The sequence below is a fragment of the Canis lupus genome, chromosome 4 (assembly GCF_003254725.2).
Source record: "Canis lupus dingo isolate Sandy chromosome 4, ASM325472v2, whole genome shotgun sequence".
Taxonomy (NCBI): Eukaryota; Metazoa; Chordata; class Mammalia; order Carnivora; family Canidae; genus Canis; species Canis lupus.
In genome coordinates this window covers 56,436,500-56,461,403 of record NC_064246.1, presented here as the reverse complement: position 1 = coordinate 56,461,403, position 24,904 = coordinate 56,436,500, and the positions used below count along the sequence as shown (strand labels likewise).

General features: G+C 39.2%; 1 protein-coding gene across 4 annotated transcripts in view; it reads left to right on the top strand.

The window, feature by feature from the left end:
• Nucleotides 1–24,904, top strand: part of GRIA1 (glutamate ionotropic receptor AMPA type subunit 1) — a 307,919-nt gene that overhangs the window by 91,202 nt on the left and 191,813 nt on the right. The window lies entirely within an intron of this gene.

Here is a 24,904-nt window from a genome sequence, read left to right as displayed (position 1 = left end):
AAGTCCCATGTTGGGCTCCCTGCATGGAGCCTGCTTCTCCCTCTCTCTCTGTTTCTGTCATGAATAAATAAATAAAATCTTTAAAAAAAAAAAGAAATTTATGTTTTGGGGGTATAAAGTAAGCCTAGAGAGGATGGGCCATCTTGGGGACCTTCCTGTTTCTCCACTGTCAGCATGACTCCATTTCTCTGCCACAGAATATAGGGAAGGCTCTACTTCTTCTCACCAAAGCATCTCTTTCCCAAGCTACATGATGTATTTCTGGTGCCATAAGCTGAAGTCAGATTTCCACATGTGTCAGAGAATTCCAGAGTCGGGAAGGATTTATTTAATTCATTGTTTATGAGCCACAACATGCACCAGATTTTTCTAGGGAGCTTTTTCTAACTTTGCATTTCCAGGCCCCAACCCTGACTTTCTTATTTGGTAAGGTTTAGAAGCAAGGCATATGAGTTTCCTAGGGCTGCTGTAACTAAGTACCACAAACAGGGTGGCTTAAAACAACAAAAAAATTACTATCCTAGTCAGAGGTGAGAAGTCTGAAATCAAAGTGTCAGTAGAGCCATGCTTCCTTTAAACACTACAGGTAAGAATCCTTTCTTGCCTCTTCCTACCTTCTGGAAGTTGCCATTCATCCTCACCATAGATTTGCTTGCAGCTCCTGCACTTCAGTCTCTGTCCCTGTAATCCCATGCTGTTTTCCCTTGTGTGTCTTCTGTGTGTCTTCTCTTCTATTTTAATAAGGACACCAGTCCTGTTGGATGAAGGGTCCACCCTACTCCAGTGTAACCTCATTGTAGTTACATCTGCAATGACCCTGTTTCCACATGAGTTCACATTCTGGGGGTTGAGTCATGAATATATGTTTTAAGGGAACAAAAGCCAACTCATGACAAAGAGTACAAGAACATGTAGCTTTTAAAAGTTCCACCAGTGACTCTCAATGAGAAGCACTGCTCTTACCTATCCCCTCACTGAACAGATGGGAAACTGAGGCGCCAGAAAGAGATGAGTCCAGGGTTACGCAGAGACTCAGTAATAGAGTCAGACTAAGAAGCCAGATATCATGATTCCCCCAGCATTTTTCCCAGTATGCCAAAATGCCTGGACTTGCTGACCCTCCCATGGATCTACCAAGACAAGCCTTTAAGTGGGCATCTCCAGTTGCTCATGTGTGCCCAGGGCCACTTACTTCCCCACTGGCATCTAGAGGAGCAGCAAAGGGTCTTTTGGTCTCATAACTTGTTTCTGTTCCAGAGGATAAAGTTTTAAGGCAAGTTGGTCTACCTCAGCAGTCATGGGCATGCATCCCAGTTTCCTCCCAGTTGTGCTATGTGCCATGACCATTTCTTATGGTTAACGACTGGTATTTGGATGAGATGTGGGAAGACTTCCTTCCTCATCTATCACGTACTCAGAACACTACCATATGGTGTGTTTTAACACAGTCCTCTCACTTGGGTTATCGTGGGGGTGGGTTCTTGGGAAAAGAAGTTAACATCTGGAGAGACATCCCAAGCCTTGTGCACCACATTTGAGATATTTCTCAGTGGAAATATTGGTTGTCATGCCCAATTTGTGTCCCCTCCCACTGTATTTTTTTGCTGGAAGTCTCCATGATCTGTGGATCCCCGTCTCAACAAGTTCCCTCACAGCAGATGCATTTAAAGTCACGGATCCCAGAGAAAGCAAATCTAAAGTATTTAATCTATTATTAATCAGCCAGTTGCCAAAATGATAGAGCTCTAGGGGGGCCTGAGGAAGACATCAATATTTATGGCCTCGTTAGAGAGTGCATATTTTTTCACTTTCCTTCCCCCTTCCCTTAATATCAGAACAGAAATATGAAGCATAAAATATGTTTTATGCTATTGTTCAGGGCAAGAATGTCCTGTCTTGGAATGAGATGACTCTGGGTCCTTTGCATATTTGTTTGGGAATAATGGCTATTAGGGCTATGGTCACTTCTACCAGATTGGGTTAACAAAACTAGTCTATAGCCCATGGTAATACAGTGGGAGGCATAGGGAACAGAAGGGACCTGGGAACCATCTTTCACAAATAATTCATTTATTTGTAATAAATGGTGCTCGAGAAGGAAAGGAAAGAGGCTTGTGACCATACATTTACGTATCACTCAACAACCCTGACCTGGATACTTCCCATGTGTCAGGCAATGTGTGAGCTGTTAGGGACACTAAGATAAGTATCAACAGGAATAGGTACCATTTATTGAGCCTACCTAGGTGTTAGGTACCTGAAAAGTCCTTTAAATAGTCCCTCCTGCTGAAAACTTGCCAAAAGCTTCCCACTTAGAATAAATTCAAGTGCTTTGCCTGTTAGGCTCTGTGTGGCCTGGCTCTGACTTACCTTTCTGATCTCCTCTCTTTCATTCTCCCCAACATTCCTTATGCTTCAGCCTCAGTGGCTTTCACTATTGTTGTTCCTAGAATATAACCATGCTCATTGTCCCTGTAGGCCTTTGAACCAGCTGTCCACTTTGTCTAAATTAACTCTTTCCTATATCACCTCTGGATACTCATATTTCCAGCCTCAGCACAAACCACTTTTTCAGAGATTCCTTGACAAGTTACCCCAGACTTTTTACTCAACTTGTTTTAGTATCTTCCTACCCAGGTGTGTTCAGTTGAATGTTTAATACCTAGATATAGGGCAGAGGTACAGGGGGAGTAGGCTCTGATTGATAGTTTATGCCAGTTTCCATAGTGTAAATACCTCCAACTGTAGCTAATTCAGTGATTCAAGCTATCAACATGATGTTGCTGAATACAAAGATGAGAAGAGAGACACACAGCCTGCTCTTGTGAGCCAGTATAAGTCAGTTCTGGCACACTGCTTACTGTCTCAAATTGTAGTGTTTGTTTACTTGTAATTCTTTCCTCCTCCCATGTCATGTAAGCTCCAATAGAGGAAGAACCTTTTTTTTGTTTTGTTTCTGAGTATATTCCTAGTGCCCAGAAAATGGCCAGGAATATGGTACCCATTTAATAAATTGCTGCTGAATGGACTATTAATGCATGACAACCTCACAATAAATCTGCTAAGTAGGTACTACTATTATCCTCATGTGCCAACTAAAATGCAGAGATCCCAAGCTTGTATAGTCAATACATGGGAGAACCAGGATTTGAACCCAGGCAGTTTGTCTCCAGAACATCTACTCTACATCTCAAACTATATAAATTTGATGAAGCCTTTACTTTCAAAGAGCTCACAGTGTAGAGAAGAAAAAACATTTGAACATGAAGAAATAATGTGACCATTACAGCGGTGTGCATAATATCCACTAAAGGACCTGGGTCAGTAAGGGAGAGCTAATGCTTTTTGGGAGTAGGAATGTCATGGTGTCAGGCAAGTAATATTTGATCAAGGCCTTGGAGGATATCACCAGTGAGCTTTTTCCACCATGCTGAGTTGCTTCCTACCTGAAGCAATAGAAGCTATGAAATCTCCCTAGGTGTTATACTACATGTGGGCAAATTGAACTTCAATTAAAAAAATAAAATAAAATAAAATAAATAAAATTAAATTTAAATTAAATAAAATTAAATAAGAAAATAAAGAACTTCCAAAATAAAAAAAAAAAAAAGAGGAATCAGGCTTCGCTCGAATCTATAGAAAAGCACAGAAGCATTACTAAGATATGTTGAGGGTCTACTGGATATTTCAGCACACAGGAAATCAGATGATCCACTTGAGACACACTGCCACACTAGAGACTTCTCACTGATGCTCTTGTAACATATTCTGATTAAGGGCTTATTTTGTTTGGATTTTTGTTGTTGTTTTAATTAAAATTTAATTAGCCAACTTATTAGTTTTATGATGTAATTAGTTTATGATGTAATGTTCAATAATTTATCAGTTGTGTATAACACTCAGTGCTCATCACATCACATGCCCTTATTACCTATCACCCAATTACCCCATCCCTCCACCAACCTCCCCTCTAGCAACCCTCAGTTTGTTTCCTATAGTTAAGTCTTTCATGGTTTTTCTCCCTTTCTGATAACTGCCCATTTAGTTTTTCCTCCCCTCCCCTATGGTCCACATATAAGTGAAACCATATGATAATTGTCTTTCTCTGATTGACTTATTTTGTTCAGCATAATACCCTCCAGTTCCATCTACATCAGTGTAAATGGTAAGTATTCATCCTTTCTGATGGCTGAGTAATATTCCAGTATGTGTGTGTGTGCACACATATATATGTATACACACACACACATACTGGAATATATACATATATATATATATATGTCTTCACACACATACTTCCTTATCCTTTCATCTGTCTATGGACATCTTGGCTCTTTCCACAGTTTGGCTATTGTGGACATTTCTGCATTAAAAATTGGGGTGCAGGGGGATCCCTGGGTGTCTCAGCGTTTAGCGCCTGCCTTCAGCCCAGGGCATGATCCTGGAGTCCCGGGATCAAGTCCCGCATCGGGCTCCCTGCATGGAGCCTGCTTCTCCATCTGCCTCTCTCTCTCTCTCTCTCTGTGTCTTATGAATAAATAAAATATTTTTAAAAAATTGGGGTGCAGATGCCACTTCAAATCACTACATTCGTATCTTTTGAGTAGATAACTAGTAGTGCAATTGCTTGGTTGTAGGGTATCTCTATATGTAACTTCTTGCAGAACCTCCATATCATTTTCCAGAGTGGCAATACCAGCTTGCATTCCCACCAACAGTGTAAAAGGGTTCCTCTTTCTACACATTCTTACCAACATTGTTTCCGGTATTATTAATTTTAGCCATTCTGACTGGTTACAGAATTACAGACAGATTACATCTGTCTCCTGAAATGGTTCGTTATGGTTTTGATTTGTATTTTCTCCAATGCAAAGTGATGTGTAGCATTTTTTCATGTGTCTCTTGGCCATTTGTAGGTCTTGTTTGGAGAAATGTCTGTTCTTGTCTTCTGCCCATTTCTTGACTGGATTATTTGTTTTGGGATATTGAGTTTGATTAGTTCTTTACAGATCTTAAATACTAGCCCTTTATCTGATATGTCATTTGCAAATATTTTTTCCCATTCTATAAGTTGCCTTTTAGTTTAGTTGACTATTTCCTTTGCTGTGCAGAAGCTTTTTATCTTGATGAAGTCCCAATAGTTCATTTTTGCTTTTGTTTCTCTTGCCTTTGGAGGTGTATCTAGCAAGAAGTTGCTGTGGCTGAGGTCAAAGAGGTTGCTGCCTGTGCTCTCCTCTAGGATTTGGATGGATTCCTGTCTCACATTTAGGTCTTTCATCCATTTTGAGTTCATCTTTGTATATGGGGTAAGAAAATGGTCCAGTTTCATTCTTCTACATGTGGCTGTCCAATTTTCCCATCACCATTTATTGAAGAGACTATATTTTTTCTACTGGATATTCATTCCAGGTTTGTCAAAGATTAGTTGACCATAGAGTTGAAGGTCCATTTCTGGATTCTGGATTCTGTTCCATTGATCTATGTGTCTGTTTTTGTGCCAGTACCATACTGTCTTGATGATTACAACTTTTTTGCTGTAGGCTAAATGACTCACCCATTTCTGTTTCTGATTCTTTGTCTCTTACATTAAGTTTTCAAGTAGGCTACTGATGCAAGGTGGCAGTGAGTGCAAAGGATACTACTGTCTATTTTTTCTGGTACCCAGCTTGAGAAACCACAGTACCATCATTGGCAACTGCCAAACCCTAGCCTTCCTTGCCTATTTCTCCCTTCCGTACCCCAAGTCAGTGATGGGATTCTTCTGTCAACTCTTAAGATGTCGAGGAATGTTCCCTCTATCCCTACACTCTGAAGAGTTTTGATCAGGAAAGGATGCTGTATTTTGTCAAATGCTTTCTCTGCATCCAATGAGAGGATCATATGGTTCTTGGTTTTTCTCTTGCTGATATGATGAATCACATTGATTGTTTTACGGGTGTTGAACCAGCCTTGTGTCCCAGGGATAAATCCTACTTGGTCATGGTGAATAATTTTCTTAATGTACTGTTGGATCCTATTGGCCAGTATCTTATTGAGAATTTTTGCATCCATGTTCATCAGGGATATTGGTCTGTAATTCTCCTTTTTGGTGGGGTCTTTGTCTGGCTTTGGAATTAAGGTGATGCTGGCTTCATAGAACGAATTTGGAAGTACTCCATCTCTTTCTATCTTTCCAAACAGCTTTAGGAGAATAGGTATGGTTTCTTCTTTAAACGTTTGATAAAATTCCCCTGAGAAGCCATCTGGCCCTGGACTCTTGTGTCTTGGGAGGTTTTTGATGACTGCTTCAATTTCCTCCCCTTCCTTTTCATTCCCACTGCTTCATTCAGTGAATGAATGAATGGATGCTTCATTCATCTATTTATTCATTCACTCTTCAACAAAGTCAAGTGTCTGTTGTGTGATAGACAATGAAGTAGACTCTGAGAATACAGTGATTAGCAAAAGCAGACTTGGTTCCTGCCTTCAAGAAGCATATACTCTAGTGGAGGCAAATAGCTGTTAATTAAATAATCACATGAATAATGGATAATTCTAACTGTGACAGATGTCACAAAGGAGAGTTGACATAAGCAGGAACACCAGGAAAGAATTCTCAAGTGAAGTACACTTAAATAAAAATCTGAAGGATGAGTAGAAGGGAAAATTCATTTCTGCCAGTAAGAATTTTGGTGGAAGGGAGCATATTCCAGCACAGGGAAAGTAGACTGATTTGGATGGGGTCAGAGAACAAAGGTGCAGGGTGGGATGAGATAAAGCTAGAGAAATAAGGAAAAGTTGTGTTGGAGCACTTGGAAGTAGTATTAACCTCTCTGTCTAGATACCTGAAGAAGTTGGGATTTTGGGGGAGGTTTTTTTGTTTGTTTGTTTGTTTGTTTGTTGGTTTTGTTTTACTTTTGCTGTCTCTTCCTCTGACTCATCCTGTGCATTCATTGCCAAGTGTCTCTTTCCAAAGTCCTGTTTTTGTGTCATTTTTCCTCTTACTCCCCTACTGTAAAAATCATCAATTGTTTTCCATTCCTACTGTATTAAGCCTGAACCCATTGTCATCAAGGACTTCTGTTATCCAGCACCAGTGAACTTGGTAGCTGTCACCTCCCATTGCTGGGGAATCATCTAACATAATGTATGAGAGCAAGGGCCTCTGGAGTCAAATAGCTAATGTGACTCTTATTTCTTCCACTTTCTGCCTCTATGACCCAAGACAGATTACTTCATCCTGATGAGCCTGCATTTTTGTACCTTTAAAATTGGAGCAAAGTATAATGGTTATGTCAGTATATAGAGCCTTGAGCATACTCTGTGGCATATAGAAAGTACTGATTTACTAATAATCTATTAGACTGTATGGTCTAGTCACTGTCTCCCATGCTTACCTCATGTCTCCCACCCTGGTTTTGTGCTGTTTCTCTTGCTTAGAACAGCTTTTTACATTTCTCTCCAAAATGTTTAGCCCCTCTGACCACCAGATTACATCTGTCTCCTGCATCTTTACCACCTCTGTCCCAAAATTTGATTCCCTCTATTACCACCAGCCTTCTAGGGTGGGCCCTTGATCTAAATTCCTAGAACAGATTTTCAGAGATTTTTATTTGCACTGAATTATTTTCTTAAAAAATCATCTTTCAGCTTTTGTGTACTTGTTTTCCTTTTCATCCTATCTATTACCTTTTCTTTTTTTATTGAAGTATAATTAACAGTGTTACATTAGTTTCCAGTGTACCATATAATGATTCAACAATTCTATACATGACTCAGTTCTCATCATGATAAGTATACTCTTTATCTATTTCACTTATCCCTTCACCCACCTTCCCTCTGGTAATCATCAGTTTGTTCTCTTTATCTAAGAGTCTGCCTGGGGGTTTTTTTGGTCTCTTTTTTTCTTTGTTCATTTGTTTGTTTCTTAAATTCCATATATGAGTGAAATCAGATGCTATTTGTTTTTCTCTATCTGACTTATTTCACTTACTATACCCTCTAGGTCCATACATGCTGTTGTAATTGGCAAGATCTCATTCCTTTTTATGGCTGAGTAATGTTCTAGGGGTGTGTGTGTGTGTGTGTGTGTGTGTGCGCGCGCGTGTGCACGCACATGTATATACCACATCTTTACCCTTCCGTGTATGGATGGATACTTGGGTTGCTTCCATATCTTGGCTATTGTAAATAATGTTGCAGTAAATAAATATAGGGACACATGTATCTTTTCTTCAAATTAGTGTTTTTGTTTTCTTTGGGTAAATATCTCAGTAGTGATATTACTGGATCATATGGTGATTATTAGCTTTTCAAGATCAGGAAATTGGTAGGAAATATCAGAAAGGGAGACAGAACATGAAGACTCCTAACTGGGAAATGAACTAGGGGTGGTGGAAGGGGAGGAGGGCAGGGCATGGGGGTGAATGGGTGATGGGCACTGAGGGGGGCACTTGACGGGATGAGCACTGGGTGTTATTCTGTATGTTGGCAAATTGAACACCAATAAAAAATAAATTCATTATTAAAAAAAATCAGGTAATATGCCTTGTATTGGCTTTACTATCCTTATAACAATAGTATAATACATTGCTCCTAATACAGATTCCCTGGGCGAGTGAATAAATGAAAAATAAGTGGAAAAAAAAGAGTATAAAATTTTATAGTGCTCTACGTGGGGAGAAAAGAGAAGCTAATCAAAATATCTGGGAAATAAAATTCTGTCCTTCTCTTTGAGCTTGTTCATTTATTTATAAGCTGGGGAACATATTGCCTACCATCAATTTAGCCTCATGAGTGTGTTAACATCATTAATATGAAGTTTATGAAGTACTTTGTACTGCCTGGGGGAAAGATAGTATAGAAATTTAAAGTATTATGTATAATCCCTCCAGGAAGAAAAGAGGAAAAACATCTATTTTGTGAGGTGCATCATTCTGGATCACTCTAGTGGGGGTAGCCCAAAGGAGTTTGTACACCTCTTCAAATGTGAATTAATTTGTACTTTTTAAAGCCCCTGATGGATATGTTTCATTTTAATTAAAGATATTTTTGAAGAATTTGAGACTTTAAAAACTAGGTAAAATAGTTTGCATCTTTGCTTTGTTGAATGTATAGTATTTGGCATAAATATAACTGTAAACAAGTATATTAGCAACTCCTTAGCCTGGAGTTGGCCACCCAACAACCTTTTCTCAGGGTCTTGAGTACTCTAATGTGTGACATTTGTTTGTTTAATTTGGTGTTTTTATTTTGATCATCATAAAAAAAGGAAGCATATCTTGGAATGATCATTTCATAACTGAGCACTGCCGCAGAATCAGGGCCCTTGCTGGCATCTACATTTACCATCACATTGGAACAGAAATGACATATGGTAAAATAATGCTGGGTGAGAGTTAACTGACATAAAGATGACTACATGGAGGAAGAGAGCAGACATTAGCGAGAGAAAGGCATCTTCACATGGTGCACAGTAGTGTATGCTTAGAGAACTCACAGGATCTCTGTGACAACAAAGAGTCACAGATGGTGTTTGGGGGCCAGCAAGTACCTCAGTTTGTCACCTTAAATTAATATGGGTAATTCAAAATACATTGGTCATGTAATTATATTTGTATCTCATTTGTAAATTTTCCCAGGTTTTATAGTTGAAGGAGAGCTATAAGCATAGAGTTGCACCCTGCTATGATATTTGTACATTTTTAAGTATCATTATAATAAAAATAACTTGTCAACACTATAAGTCCACAACGGTTTCCTTCAGAAGTGTTCCAAAAATTATATGAGTTTGAGAAAACTTCACTAGTGATAGTCCAAGCTTCCAAGAAAGTTTTGCATTACAGCCAAGTTTTATTATATCAAGTATGCAAAACATAAAGGAAGGGATCAAAAGTGTGGAGAACTGTATATATGGAAACCACTGCTTTCCAGGAAAAAGTAAAATACTGAGGTTCTAAAGAGTGAAAACCTCAAGGCTGAATGAAATGGAAAAGTCATGATTGAGAAAAACCTACATAGTTGTGAAAGCATCACCGATGAACTCCTAAAATAACCAACCTCAGCATGCCATTGAGGTGTGTGCGTGTGTGTGTGAGAGAGAGAGAGAGAGAGAGAGAGAGAGAGAGAGATGTATTTGTGTGTGTGTGTGTGTGTGTGTGTGTGTGTATCCCTTCTTCAGTGCTTTGGACTTCCCTTCATTACTGGATGACTTTCCTAACTTTTCGATGAAAAGCTCAGTAGAAATGGTACTAATTTTAAAGAAATTCATTTTATACCCATATTCTAGAAAATATTTCTGTTGTCAAAGGCATCCTTATTTCACCTCTTGAAAGCTATTATCTATACCAAGTTATTGTATAAGCATAAACATGTATTTGCTAGTTTCTCAACTTTATTTTCAGCTTCCAGTGTCTATAAATGTTTGTTCTTATTTAGGGTGTATACAGTACTTGTTAGAAGGACACCATTTTTCTGTTTTTTTTTCTTACCCTTTCAAAGTTGAGAAGAATATTTGTGAGAGTGTGAAAAGGTATAAGCGTTGTACCTTTGAATGGGGGGTATTGTGTTAATTGCAAGCACTGTAAACGTTGGTTGCTATTTTATGGCTGTTGTACCCAATGTCAAAAGACTTACATTCTGATCCAGTCCTAGTTATTCAGGAACTGATGAGCAGATATACACAATTTGAAATTGTTTTTCAGAATGAATTTGAAGAGGGCCGAAGAGTAAATAGAGAAGTCAGCTAGATCTACCTTGTCTACATAGGATCCATCCCATAATTTTCCCGTAATCCATTTTAAGCCTACTTTGTATCAGGAATTTTTTTGACTTTTTTAATTGCCTTTCTTTAGGGCATGATAATAATGAGCTTAGTTTGTAGACTTCTTGTAACATTTCAATACTATTCCAAGGACACTAACCAAGGAAATGGCCAATGTTTGTTAAGGACCAACTGGTCACTCAGCACTGGGACAAGCATTGGGTAGCACAGTGAGTATCACGCAGCAGCCCTGACCAACATCCACCATCCCAGTTAGACTGTATCCTCATTGACAGGTTTTCATAGTACCTAGATTCCTTGGACAACGCTAGGTCATACAAACATAATAATTATTTATCTTGTGAATGCTATTTCCACTAGACCACAAGCTCCAGGAGGATAGAGGTGATACTGTTTATGCACTTTTGAATTCCTAGGGCCCAGCTTAGCATCTAGCAAAAAATATATATATTCAATAGGCATGGACTGGAATGAATGAAGAAAGGAAGGAAGGATGATCTAGGAGGTAGTTGGATGATGTTGAAAAGCATACTATTATTTAAGGAAGCAAAGAAGGAAGGAATTTAAAGAACCCAGGGCTACATAAAGGGAGGTACCTCCAAAAAAAATCCCACATAGGGTGAAAAGTAGGCCAGATTATTAAGTACAAACTAAGAAAGTAGAACAATCTTTTGTGATTGCAACATGAAAGCAAAAGCCCAAGCCAGGATGTATCTCACAAGACAGAAAGTATGTTAGGAAAACATGCTTTAAATGCACCAGGCAGAAAAAGAAATGGGCTATCCCCTTTACCATGAGGAAAAAGAAAGCAGATAACTAGTTTAAAAAGGCAAAAACATCTAGGGCGTTATTCTTTCATCCCACTTTAGTTTTTCTCACCCAGTTATATTGTCAAATGGTGTGGCATCCAGAAGGTGCTGGACAGAAGTCTGGTGCTGAGACATAAAGGCTAATGAAAGATGATTTTAGGCAATGGCTCTTTCATAGCAAGACACTACTCCATGAACTGTCCAGGCCATTGTCTGTAGTTTTTCAGAATTCATAGAAGGTGGTAAAGGTCAAAGAGTGTCTGTGAAACCTAGCAGATGACTCGAGTCCACTGAATCCCTGCCCAGGGCCTTGACCACACAGACTATTAATAGTACAACCTCCCTTTCTCCATCTCCTGTGAGCAAGCAGCAGTTCTTGTATTGAGAGACTCGAGTTTACTCTAAGATGTGCCGCTATGTCTCTTTTTGTGATTCTGAGCATGTCACTTTACCTTTTATATCCTCAATCTCCTTTTCTTTAACATGGTGAAAGATGATGGGTTGGTAGGGTAAGAACATTTTTAACTTCTTTCTCCCCCTAAACAATGCTGGTATACAACATATAAAACCAAGTGGTGGGGATCCCTGTGAGGCTCAGTGGTTTAGCGCCTGCCTTCAGCCCAGAGCGTGATCCTGGAGTCCCAGAATCAAGTCCCACATCAGGTTCCCTGCATGGAGCCTGCTTCTCCCTCTGCCTGTGTCTCTGCCTGTGTCTCTCTCTCTCTCTCTCTCTCTCTCTCTCTCATGAATAAATAAATAAAAATTAAAAAAAAAAAAAACAAAAACCCAAGTGGTATTCCAAGCAATAAAACAAGATTCAGTACTTCCTTCCCTCATTCCTTTCTATCCTGGATTCCAGCTTTCAAAGGGAATCACTTTAAACTCTTTTAGCAATTTCTTCTGATGTTTTATCTTCATATCTCTTACACTGCCTTTCCCTATTTTCCCAAATTTTGATATTATTTGTTGACTCCTCACTAAGGCAGATGAGGATTGAGCTCATATCCATTCATCCCCACTCCCATTTTCCCAGCGTCATATTTTTGTTAAATCACTATTCAGTGTTTACCTTCTTATGACTAGACAAATACCTTCACAACGGAGTCAAGTGATGTACTCTGAAACTTTTTTGTTTCCTACTTTGTTTGTGCTGCTTTGTTTGCTTTGTTTATTTTGTTCTATGTATTTTATCATTGATTCAGATCCAAACTTTCTGAGCAAACTATAGAACTGCTCTCAGTTACAATCACACATCTTTCAGTTGCATTGTTTTTCCCCAGAGGTCTCCCTGTTGGACCGCAGCCTTTCTGCTTCAGCCTGGCTTGGTTGCTATTGTGACCTGCAGGGAGGGGTCTCCCTGGGACTAACCTTCACATTCTCCCTCATACTGACTCTCCTATTCCATGTATCTCATTCTTCTTCATCCTTTGTTTACTGTCTAATTTCAGTGGATTAAACCCTCCAGTAGCTTCCTAAGAAAGAGTACATAGGAGGTAAATTTTTAGATCTTGCATATCTGAAACGATTCTTATTCCACCTTCAAACTTCATCAATTGCGGGTAAAATGCGGGTTTAGAAATAATTTTCATTCAGAATTTTGCAGGAGTTGTTCCATTATCTTCCATTGTAGCTGATGAAGTTCCAGTGCCCTCTGAGTGTTTCTTCTTCATATGTGATTTCCTCCCCTTCTTGCTTTCCAAAAGCTGCTATGACCTTTTGTTTGTCCCTGAAGCGCTAATAGTTTCAAATGATGGGCTGTGGTATGAAGCTTTTTTTATTTGTGGCCATTTAAGGTGCTAGGCACTTGGTGAGCTTTTTCAATTTGAAAACTCAGATCCTTCAGTTTTAGGAGATTTTCTTATATAATTTAGTTGATAATATTCTTCCCATTATTTCTCTTTCCTCTTTTTTACTTTTGTATGTTGGACTTCCAAAAGTTTATTTGTTTGACTTGAAGCTATTTTCTGGGTGATATCTTCCACTTTATATTTTAGCATTTTTATTAACTAATCTATTATATTAACTTCCAAGAACTCTTTCCTATGTTTTTAATTTAATATTCCTTTATTATAGCATCCTATCATGCTTCTTATCTCTTAAATAAGAGCATGGTTTCTAAAGTGTTATTTTGGTCCTTTAATTTGTACTGTTTCCTGTGATTTATTTTGTTCTGTTTGCTAATTTTAGTTTCCACCCCTGCCCCATATTTAGAGGCCCTTGGTTGTCTGACCTTATAAGTACCAAAAAGTCAGTAGGATGTTCTACATGCAAGGAAGAAGACAGACAGTTGGTGAGCCTCGCCTCACCCTTAACTAGTGACCCCAATCTAGTCTCTTCACTTCATCATCTTCACGGTCAGCCACCTAGCTAGCCTCTGCTTGGTGGAAAAAGAGGGCATCATCTGGCTATGTAGGCTAGGAAAGGGATTCTGGGGCCTTCTACCAGTTTCTATACCCCAAGTCCTCAGAGTACACAGTGCTTCAAATATATAGATACCTTTCTGGTGATCTGAAGTATGACTGGCTTTCTTCTTATTGACTCCACCCAGTTCCTCTGGAGATGGGTAAGCTTCTGCTTTCTTCACATTGCTAAATAAGTTACCCTTCACTCAACCACTATTCATCTTCTAAATGTCTTGCTTCCTTTGTCTGCTTTTGTCTTTTCTCAGTTTCTCTTTGCTCTGCAAGTTCATACCTTTGCTGTGATTTTTGTGAGGTTGCAGGGAGACAGCAAAGACAAGCATATATTTTCAATGTGACATGCATTAGATAAGTACACACAGCATATATTAAATGAATGTTTTACTGTAATTTTATATTAACAGAAAATTCTTGAAGATAATTCAGAGTTCCCACATACCCCACAAATAATTTTCCCTCTATAATTAAAACCTTACAGTAATATGGCAATTTGTCAAAATTAATTAACCAATGATGGTATATTAACTAACACTAAATATTTGTTTGGCTAACCCTTTGGAAAGAAGTCACTTTATCTAGCCCACATTCAAGAAGTGGAGAAGTGTGTTCCATTTCTTTAATGGCAGAGTAACTACATAAACAATTTGGAATTTTGCCTGGTAGATTTGTCTATTCTTCCCCCATTTATTTATCTCTTTTTAATCATTCATTTATATCAATATGGTTTCATGGATATTTATTTTATACTTTGGGTTATAATCCAGTACTACTTCATTGATTTTGTTGCTCAAATTGAGAAATGCTTTGTAATTGCAAACCTTTATTTAAAGTAAGATATGATTTAGAAAATATAATTAAATTCTGTGTCTTATACTTGAGCTCCTTACCATCTAACAAAATGCAAGCCATGTATGATTGAAACACTAAGTACTTGCCTGGCTAACTTATTCTTTTTCTTCTTCTGGGAATATATCTTTTTCCCCCCATTTTTAAATTTTTTTATTTAAATTCAATTAACATATAATGTATTATTAGTCTTAGAGGCAGAGGTCAGTGAGTCATTGGTCTTGTATAACACCTAGTGCTCCTTACATCACATGCCCTCCTTGATGTCCATCACCTAATTACCCCATCCCCCCACCCTCGTCCCTTCTAACTTACTGATAGATTTTAAATATGTATTAAGTAATTTCCAAATGTCTAGTGTCATGTTCCATGAGAGGTCGCAGTTGCATAAGATTCCTTCAAGGGCCTATAATCTTATTAGGAAAATAAATATACAAAACAATGAGAAAGCAGGTCATCACTTTACCAAGTACCAAGCTGTGTCATTTTCACAGTTTGAGAGTGACAGATCTCAGGGCCTAAGTGATGGTATGGTATCCCAGAAGAGGTTGAAAATGATTTAGACAGAAGGAAAGGGGAGACAGGGGAGTCTTTTAAGCACACAGTATAACAAGTTTGCATCTATTCTATTGGAACATGTTCACAAATTGTCAAATGAAAAGCATTTTAAAATTCTCTTTCTTTTTAGGAGTATATCCGACAGTACTCCCTCCTTTTTTTTTCTCTCTCTCTCTCTTTCTGTTCAAATGTGCAGGACAAAATCCAACAAAGAATAACCCTCTATTTTTCCATTGTGGTCTTGAGCTGCCAAAACCCCTTTCCACATTGGCTCAGGGATCTCCACAGTTGCCCCTGTGAAAGAGGCAATTACAAAAGGTATCACTATAGTTCTATTTTGTACATAGGAAAATGAAGACCGCCGATTTGCAGTAGGTTATGTAGGTTGCAAATGGGAGAGGTGGGTCTAGAACATAGGACTCCTTACTCCAAATCCAGGGCTTAATGTTCATTACTCTTGGTGCTTCTATTTTGACACTGGGAAACCTTGGATGGAGTAGGGAACGGGAGAGTTGGAGACCCTCAAAACCCAGGTTGGGGCTTTTTAAGTCTTTTGGGTCCTTGCCTTCTTTCATGAAACAAGGTGTTTCATGAAAAACCTCACATGACTTCCAAATCTGGTCCTATTCAGGGAAGCCAGCGCTGGTACTACTTAGCTGGCACTTAGGCTGGTGGACGAGGCTAGAAGTGGAGACAGGTCTCTCCTTACCTGATACAGTGAATATTCCGAGCTTGCCTGGCCCCATGGCCTCCCCAGGCATTCTGCACACTTGGCTCTCTGCTAGGAAGGGAGCAGAGAGAGCAAGCAAACACCAGCAGGAACGTTTCTTTAAGGTCCTTTGAAGGGTTCACTCTGCGGGAGAGTGATGGTTTTGAAAATTTCAGCTCAGCAGAGCCTTAAGCCCTGTTTTAAAGGGAAGCTTTGGTCAATAGAAATGTGGTCCTTAGAACTCACTTTCCCTCTTTTCCTTTGTATGTTTTAACACTTAGTACGTTTGGGGACTACCTGAATATAAATTCGTTATTGAGACTTTCAAGAGTCAGGATCTCTGGAGGTCTGTGTCATGGATCCTGCACCCCCTTTTGCTGTTTTTGAGAGTCTGTTCTCTCCAGGATTATTGCCCGTGGGGGGCCACCAAATCTTTTTCAAGAACTCAGACTAGTCACTAGTCTGAGTGACTCAGACTAGTGCCAGGGTCTATATGCTGGCCCCTCCATTTCACAGGCATGTGGCTTCAGACAAGTCACTTAAAGTCTCTGAAAAAAGCAGTAATAGGAGTTCTTGCTACAGAGGATTACTGTGAGTGTTCAGGGAGCTAATACATGAAGCTTTGCACATAGAAGTGTTCTTAAAATGTTAACACTAATATTAGTTATTATTGAGCAAATTTCCCAATTTCTAAGTGCCAGAGGAAATATCAAAATGGATTAAAAAAAAAAAAACCACTCCTGCCTTCAGGTCACAATCAAGAAGAAACTCTTGAGATTGGCATATAAACAATCATCCACAAATAATACATATGCGACCAAGTATGCTAAGGCTTGTTGAAGAGATATAGTCAAACTCTGTGGGGGAGAATCTGGGAATAAAAAGATCATAGGCTGTTAGGGCTAATCCTTCCACTGAATTTAGATGGTATCAGAGAGGAGGGAACTGGGGCTTAAATTACGGGTTACGTTTAGTATGTCTTAGAGGAAATGAAAAAAACATAAGCAAGAAATCAGCAGGGATCTACAGAGAGAATACTGAACAGTTCATTAGCAGGAAGCTGGGGGCAAAAATATAATAGATAGACTGGAAAACAGTTTATGCTTAGAATAATAGGGAGAGCCTTGAATGCCAAGGTACAGAGCTGAGGGAATTGCTAAGATCCTAGGGCAGTCTCAAGGAGAATAAATTTTTATAGGTATTTATCAGCCTCCCTTAAGTGCATTTGGATTTGCATTTCCTTCTCAGGAATTCCTCCCTCCTTCCCTTCCTTCAGTAAATATTTATTGTACTCCTGAGTTTATGATGGGGTTCACTGAAAATCACACAGAGTGCCTATCTGTCCTATGGCACTTTAACAAAATTAAGTGAAGGTCAAACCATGGTGACTGGCATTAAATAGTGTAGGTTTAATCAAGGTTCACCAGAGTGGGGCTACTGATTTTATTTAATTTCCTTCCTTCAGCCAAATCTAACTTGCAGTCCATCACTAATTCTAGCTTAATATTTTTTATCACCTCAACTAGATTATTCTGTCCAGAAAAATTTATTGAGCCTCTACAAGGCTAGATACTTTAGAAAGTATAAAAGAAGTGTACTTACCCTAAAATACTATAATCTTGTAGGTGGACATTACTCATAAAATTGTTTGAGAATGGTGCAAGCCTGCCAGTAAGTTTGCCTCCAATTCAGAAAACTAAGGTGACTGGTTCTATAATACAGATTCTGGATGGTCAGGAAGGGTCAAGATCATAGGTAAAGGTCCAGAGAAAGTGAGACTTTGAAGTAAATGAAAGGACAGAAAGGAGAGACATGTGTCTGAGAAATAGCATGGGCCAGAGTCCTAAGGCATGTAGGGCCCCAGGGGGAAATGGGAAAGACCACTAACTTGATCAAAGAGTTTGTGCAGGGAGATGAAGTTGGCTAGATAGAGTAGGCAGAGGTACTGAGCACCATGGATGCCAAATAGGGCTGGTCACAATGATCTATAAAGTGAACCATTTCCTCCTGTTTGGTAATGGAAATATGGAGATTGTAGGGATAGGTTTTCAAACAGGAGGAAAAGAGAGATGCTCTCTGATCCAGAATTTCTTTAGGAAAGAATGTCATGTGTCTACCAGATTTTTCACCATGGGAGGTCAAACGAGACTAGGGAATTTCAGACCATTTCCCCAAGGGGCATGCATTCATAGACAATGATGGCCTCACATTTTGAACTAAGAAATGAGCTTCCTGATGGGACCAAAGAGAAGTACCTGTTTGTTTCTTGCCAGGTTAGGGGCTGAAGGAAAACCAGGAAAGGAAGCAGATAGATGTCTGCCACCTTGAAATCTTGCTGCTAACAATTTATTTCAGAGTTTCCCTATGTCTGGCAGACTAAGAATTTGGGTTAAGGTGAACTTTGCATAGAGATTGCCAACCTGACAGACCCGAAAGGCGAAGCCTTCTGTTTATTTCAAGTTTAACTATAGCCTTGACTGCCAGAGTGGTATCACACCCTGGAATCCCACCTGGAACACCCTCATCTTCGCCTTCAGGGACTTCTTTGTCTTCATGAGAAAACCGAAAGTCTAAACTGGTCAAATACTTGAGGATAAAGCTGATTCCCCTTGAGGTAGTGAGTTCTCTGTTACTGGAAGTGTTCAAGTAGAGAACCATTTGGCAGGGATATTGTCACAAGAGAATTCATTCTCAGTGGTGGTCAGAAGGATGATAATAGCTAACAGGGAGCATGACCCGGGTGCCAGACTCTGTATTTAATACCTTGTATGCTTTCCCTACTATACATACCTCTGTGAGATAAGGATTGCTATTATCCACATTTTACAAACAAGAAACCTGAAGCCCAAAGAGTTTGGAATCATGCTAATGGTTCTGTAGTTAGTGATATAGTAAAGATTTGAACCAAGCCTGTTCACACTCTTATTTTTTTAACTTTTTATTTTATTTTATTTTCAGAAAAGTGCACTATAGTATCATGGTGATACTATACTAAAATGACTTTTAAATATTCTCCAGGCTTGCTACTTCATAATTCCACTGCTAAAGATAAAGGTATCTTTGGTTCCTGACCTTTCACTGGGATATGAAGGGCTTGGGATTAAGTTTCATTTACTCTTGTGTGTGTGTTTCCTGTTGTCAGGGTACACATCTAAGGCAAAGGTGAAAATCAAATCAGAGTTAAAAAAAAAAAAAAAAGAATAAGAAGACAGCAGAAAACACCTCTCTGTATAGCACTGAAGAGCTGGGACTTCAACTAAACTCCTAAGTAAAAGAGCACATGGCCAAGGGCTGAAGAGTTAAGTCCTATACCCTGGAATGCCAGATGGAGGAGCCAGTTTTCCACTCAGTTCAGCCCCTACCTTGTTCACAGGATTGCAGGCAAGTTCCCTAGATGACTGGAGTTTTTTTGGGTTGGAAGGGACCTTGAAGCACCCCACTCCTGGTTGTCTTAAATTATGCTCTGCAGGAACAAAGAACTGACAGTTTATTCTCAAATATTCACTGTGAACTTACCCTGTGCCAGGTATTGGTTCAGGAGCTGTCTCTAGGACTGTTCTAGGGGAAAGGAGGAACAGAGATAAATTTGCCCTGTCTTCCTCGCTACATGACCATGTGCTCCGTTATCATCTGCTTTGTATTGGGATTGCAATTAAGATTTATTTTAAAGAAGAGACAACAAAGTTTAAACTCCTTTTAAACAACCATGTCTATTCTTTTTTTTTTTTTTTTTTTTTTTTTTTTTTTATTTTATTTTTTTTTATTATTGGTGTTCAATTTACTAACATACAGAATAACACCCAGTGCCCGTCACCCATTCACTCCCACCCCCCGCCCTCCTCCCCTTCTACCACCCCTAGTTCGTTTCCCAGAGTTAGCAGTCTTTACGTTCTGTCTCCCTTTCTGATATTTCCCACACATTTCTTCTCCCTTCCCTTGTTTTCCCTTTCACTATTATTTATATTCCCCAAATGAATGAGAACATATAATGTTTGTCCTTCTCCGACTGACTTACTTCACTCAGCATAATACCCTCCAGTTCCATCCACGTTGAAGCAAATGGTGGGTATTTGTCATTTCTAATAGCTGAGTAATATTCCATTGTATACATAAACCACATCTTCTTTATCCATTCATCTTTCGTTGGACACCGAGGCTCCTTCCACAGTTTGGCTATCGTGGCCATTGCTGCTAGAAACATCGGGGTGCAGGTGTCCCGGCGTTTCATTGCATTTGTATCTTTGGGGTAAATCCCCAACAGTGCAATTGCTGGGTCGTAGGGCAGGTATATTTTTAACTGTTTGAGGAACCTCCACACAGTTTTCCAGAGTGGCTGCACCAGTTCACATTCCCACCAACAGTGTAGGAGGGTTCCCTTTTCTCCGCATCCTCTCCAACATTTGTTGTTTCCTGCCTTGTTAATTTTCCCCATTCTCACTGGTGTGAGGTGGTATCTCATTGTAGTTTTGATTTGTATTTCCCTGATGGCAAGTGATGCAGAGCATTTTCTCATATGCATGTTGGCCATGTCTATGTCTTCCTCTGTGAGATTTCTGTTCATGTCTTTTGCCCATTTCATGATTGGATTGTTTGTTTCTTTGGTGTTGAGTTTAATAAGTTCTTTATAGATCTTGGAAACTAGCCCTTTATCTGATATGTCATTTGCAAATATCTTCTCCCATTCTGTAGGTTGTCTTTGAGTTTTGTTGACTGTATCCTTTGCTGTGCAAAAGCTTCTTATCTTGATGAAGTCCCAATAGTTCATTTTTGCTTTTGTTTCTTTTGCCTTTGTGGATGTATCTTGCAAGAAGTTACTATGGCCGAGTTCAAAAAGGGTGTTGCCTGTGTTCTTCTCTAGGATTTTGATGGAATCTTGTCTCACATTTAGATCTTTCATCCATTTTGAGTTTATCTTTGTGTATGGTGAAAGGGAGTGGTCTAGTTTCATTCTTCTGCATGTGGATGTCCAATTTTCCCAGCACCATTTATTGAAGAGACTGTCTTTCTTCCAATGGATAGTCTTTCCTCCTTTATCGAATATTAGTTGCCCATAAAGTTCAGGGTCCACTTCTGGATTCTCTATTCTGTTCCACTGATCTATGTGTCTGTTTTTGTGCCAGTACCACACTGTCTTGATGACCACAGCTTTGTAGTACAACCTGAAATCTGGCATTGTGATGCCCCCAGATATGGTTTTCTTTTTTAAAATTCCCCTGGCTATTCGGGGTCTTTTCTGATTCCACACAAATCTTAAAATAATTTGTTCTAATTCTCTGAAGAAAGTCCATGGTATTTTGATAGGGATTGCATTAAACGTGTATATTGCCCTGGGTAACATTGACATTTTCACAATATTAATTCTGCCAATCCATGAGCATGGAATATTTTTCCATCTCTTTGTGTCTTCCTCAATTTCTTTCAGAAGTGTTCTATAGTTTTGAGGGTATAGATCCTTTACATCTTTGGTGAGGTTTATTCCTAGGTATCTTATGCTTTTGGGTGCAATTGTAAATGGGATTGACTCCTTAATTTCTCTTTCTTCTGTCTCATTGTTAGTGTATAGAAATGCCACTGACTTCTGGGCATTGATTTTGTATCCTGCCACGCTACCGAATTGCTGTATGAGTTCTAGCAATCTTAGGGTGGAGACTTTTGGGTTTTCTATGTAGAGTATCATGTCATCGGCGAAGAGAGAGAGTTTGACTTCTTCTTTGCCAATTTGAATGCCTTTAATGTCTTTTTGTTGTCTGATTGCTGAGGCTAGGACTTCCAGTACTATGTTGAATAGCAGTGGTGAGAGTGGACATCCCTGTCTTGTTCCTGATCTTAGGGGAAAGGCTCCCAGTGCTTCCCCATTGAGAATGATATTTGCTGTGGGCTTTTCATAGATGGCTTTTAAGATGTCGAGGAATGTTCCCTCTATCCCTACACTTTGAAGAGTTTTGATCAGGAATGGATGCTGTATTTTGTCAAATGCTTTCTCTGCATCCAATGAGAGGATCATATGGTTCTTGGTTTTTCTCTTGCTGATATGATGAATCACATTGATTGTTTTACGGGTGTTGAACCAGCCTTGTGTCCCAGGGATAAATCCTACTTGGTCATGGTGAATAATTTTCTTAATGTACTGTTGGATCCTATTGGCCAGTATCTTGTTGAGAATTTTTGCATCCATGTTCATCAGGGATATTGGTCTGTAATTCTCCTTTTTGGCGGGGTCTTTGTCTGGCTTTGGAATTAAGGTGATGCTGGCTTCATAGAACGAATTTGGAAGTACTCCATCTCTTTCTATCTTTCCAAACAGCTTTAGGAGAATAGGTATGATTTCTTCTTTAAACGTTTGATAAAATTCTCCTGGGAAGCCATCTGGCCCTGGACTCTTGTGTCTTGGGAGGTTTTTGATGACTGCTTCAATTTCCTCCCTGGTTATTGGCCTGTTCAGGTTTTCTATTTCTTCCTGTTCCAGTTTTGGTAGTTTGTGGCTTTCCAGGAATGCGTCCATTTCTTCTAGATTGCCTAATTTATTGGCGTAGAGCTGTTCATAATATGTTTTTAAAATCGTTTGTATTTCCTTGGTGTTGGTAGTGATCTCTCCTTTCTCATTCATGATTTTATTAATTTGAGTCTTCTCTCTCTTCTTTTTAATAAGGCTGGCTAATGGTTTATCTATCTTATTAATTCTTTCAAAGAACCAACTCCTGGTTCTGTTGATCTGTTCCACAGTTCTTCTGGTCTCGATTTCGTTGAGTTCTGCTCGAATCTTTATTATCTCCCTTCTTCTCTTGGGTGTAGGATCTATTTGCTGTTTTTTCTCTAGCTCCTTTATGTGTAAGGTTAGCTTTTGTATTTGAGTTCTTTCCAGTTTTTGAATGGATGCTTGTATTGCGATGTATTTCCCCCTTAGGACTGCTTTTGCTGCATCCCAAAGATTTTGAACGGTTGTATCTTCATTCTCATTAGTTTCCATGAATCTTTTTAATTCTTCCTTAATTTCCTGGTTGACCCTTTTATCTTTTAGCAGGATGGTCCTTAACCTCCATGTGTTTGAGGTCCTTCCAAACTTCTTGTTGTGATTTAGTTCTAATTTCAAGGCATTATGGTCCGAGAATATGCAGGGGACAATCCCAATCTTTTGGTATCGGTTCAGACCCGATTTGTGACCCAATATGTGGTCTATTCTGGAGAAAGTTCCATGTGCGCTTGAGAAGAATGTGTATTCAGTTGAGTTTGGATGTAAAGTTCTGTAGATATCTGTGAAATCCATCTGGTCCAGTGTATCATTTAAAGCTCTCGTTTCTTTGGAGATGTTTTGCTTAGAAGACCTATCAAGTATAGAAAGAGCTAGATTGAAGTCACCAAGTATAAGTGTATTATTATCTAAGTATTTCTTCACTTTGGTTAATAATTGATTTATATATTTGGCAGCTCCCACATTCGGAGCATATATATTGAGGATTGTTAAGTCCTCTTGTTGAATAGATCCTTTAAGTATGATATAGTGTCCCTCTTCATCTCTCACTACAGTCTTTGGGGTAAATTTTAGTTTATCTGATATAAGGATGGCTACCCCTGCTTTCTTTTGAGGACCATTCGAATGGTAAATGGTTCTCCAACCTTTTATTTTCAGGCTGTAGGTGTCCTTCTGTCTAAAATGAGTCTCTTGTAGACAGCAAATAGATGGGTGCTGCTTTTTTATCCAGTCTGAAACCCTGCGCCTTTTGATGGGGTCATTAAGCCCGTTCACATTCAGAGTTACTATTGAGAGATATGAGTTTAGTGTCATCATGATATCTATTCAGTCTTTGTTTTTGTGGACTGTTCCACTGAACTTCTTCTTAAAGGGGAATTTTAAGAGGCCCCCTTAAAATTTCTTGCAGAGCTGGTTTGGAGGTCACATATTCTTTTAGTTGCTGCCTGTCTTGGAAGCTCTTTATCTCTCCTTCCATTTTGAATGAGAGCCTTGCTGGATAAAGTATTCTTGGTTGCATGTTCTTCTCCTTTAGGACCCTGAATATATCCTGCCAGCCCTTTCTGGCCTGCCAGGTCTCTGTGGAGAGGTCTGCTGTTACCCTAATACTCCTCCCCATAAAAGTCAGGGATTTCTTGTCTCTTGCTGCTTTAAGGATCTTCTCCTTATCTTTGGAATTTGCAAGCTTCACAATTAAATGTCGAGGTGTTGAACGGTTTTTATTGATTTTAGGGGGGGATCTCTCTATTTCCTGGATCTGAATGCCTGTTTCCCTTCCCAGATTAGGAAAGTTTTCAGCTAGAATTTGTTCAAATACATATTCTGGCCCTCTGTCCCTTTCGGCGCCCTCGGGAACCCCAATTAAACGTAGGTTTTTCTTCCTCAGGCTGTCGTTTATTTCCCTTAATCTATCTTCATGGTCTTTTAATTGTTTGTCTCTTTTTTCCTCAGTTTCCCTCTTTGCTATCAACTTGTCTTCTAGGTCACTCACTCGTTCTTCCACCTCGTTAACCCTCGTCGTTAGGACTTCTAGTTTGGATTGCATCTCATTCAATTGATTTTTAATTTCTGCCTGATTAGCTCTAAATTCTGCAGTCATGAAGTCTCTTGAGTCCTTTATACTTTTTTCTAGAGCCACCAGTAGCTGTATAATAGTGCTTCTGAATTGGCTTTCTGACATTGAATTGTAATCCAGATTTTGTAACTCTGTGGGAGAGAGGACTGTTTCTGATTCTTTCTTTTGAGGTGAGGTTTTCCTTCTAGTCATTTTGCTCAGTGCAGAGTGGCCAAAAGCAAGTTGTATTGGGAAAAAGAGAAAAAGGAGAGAAAGAA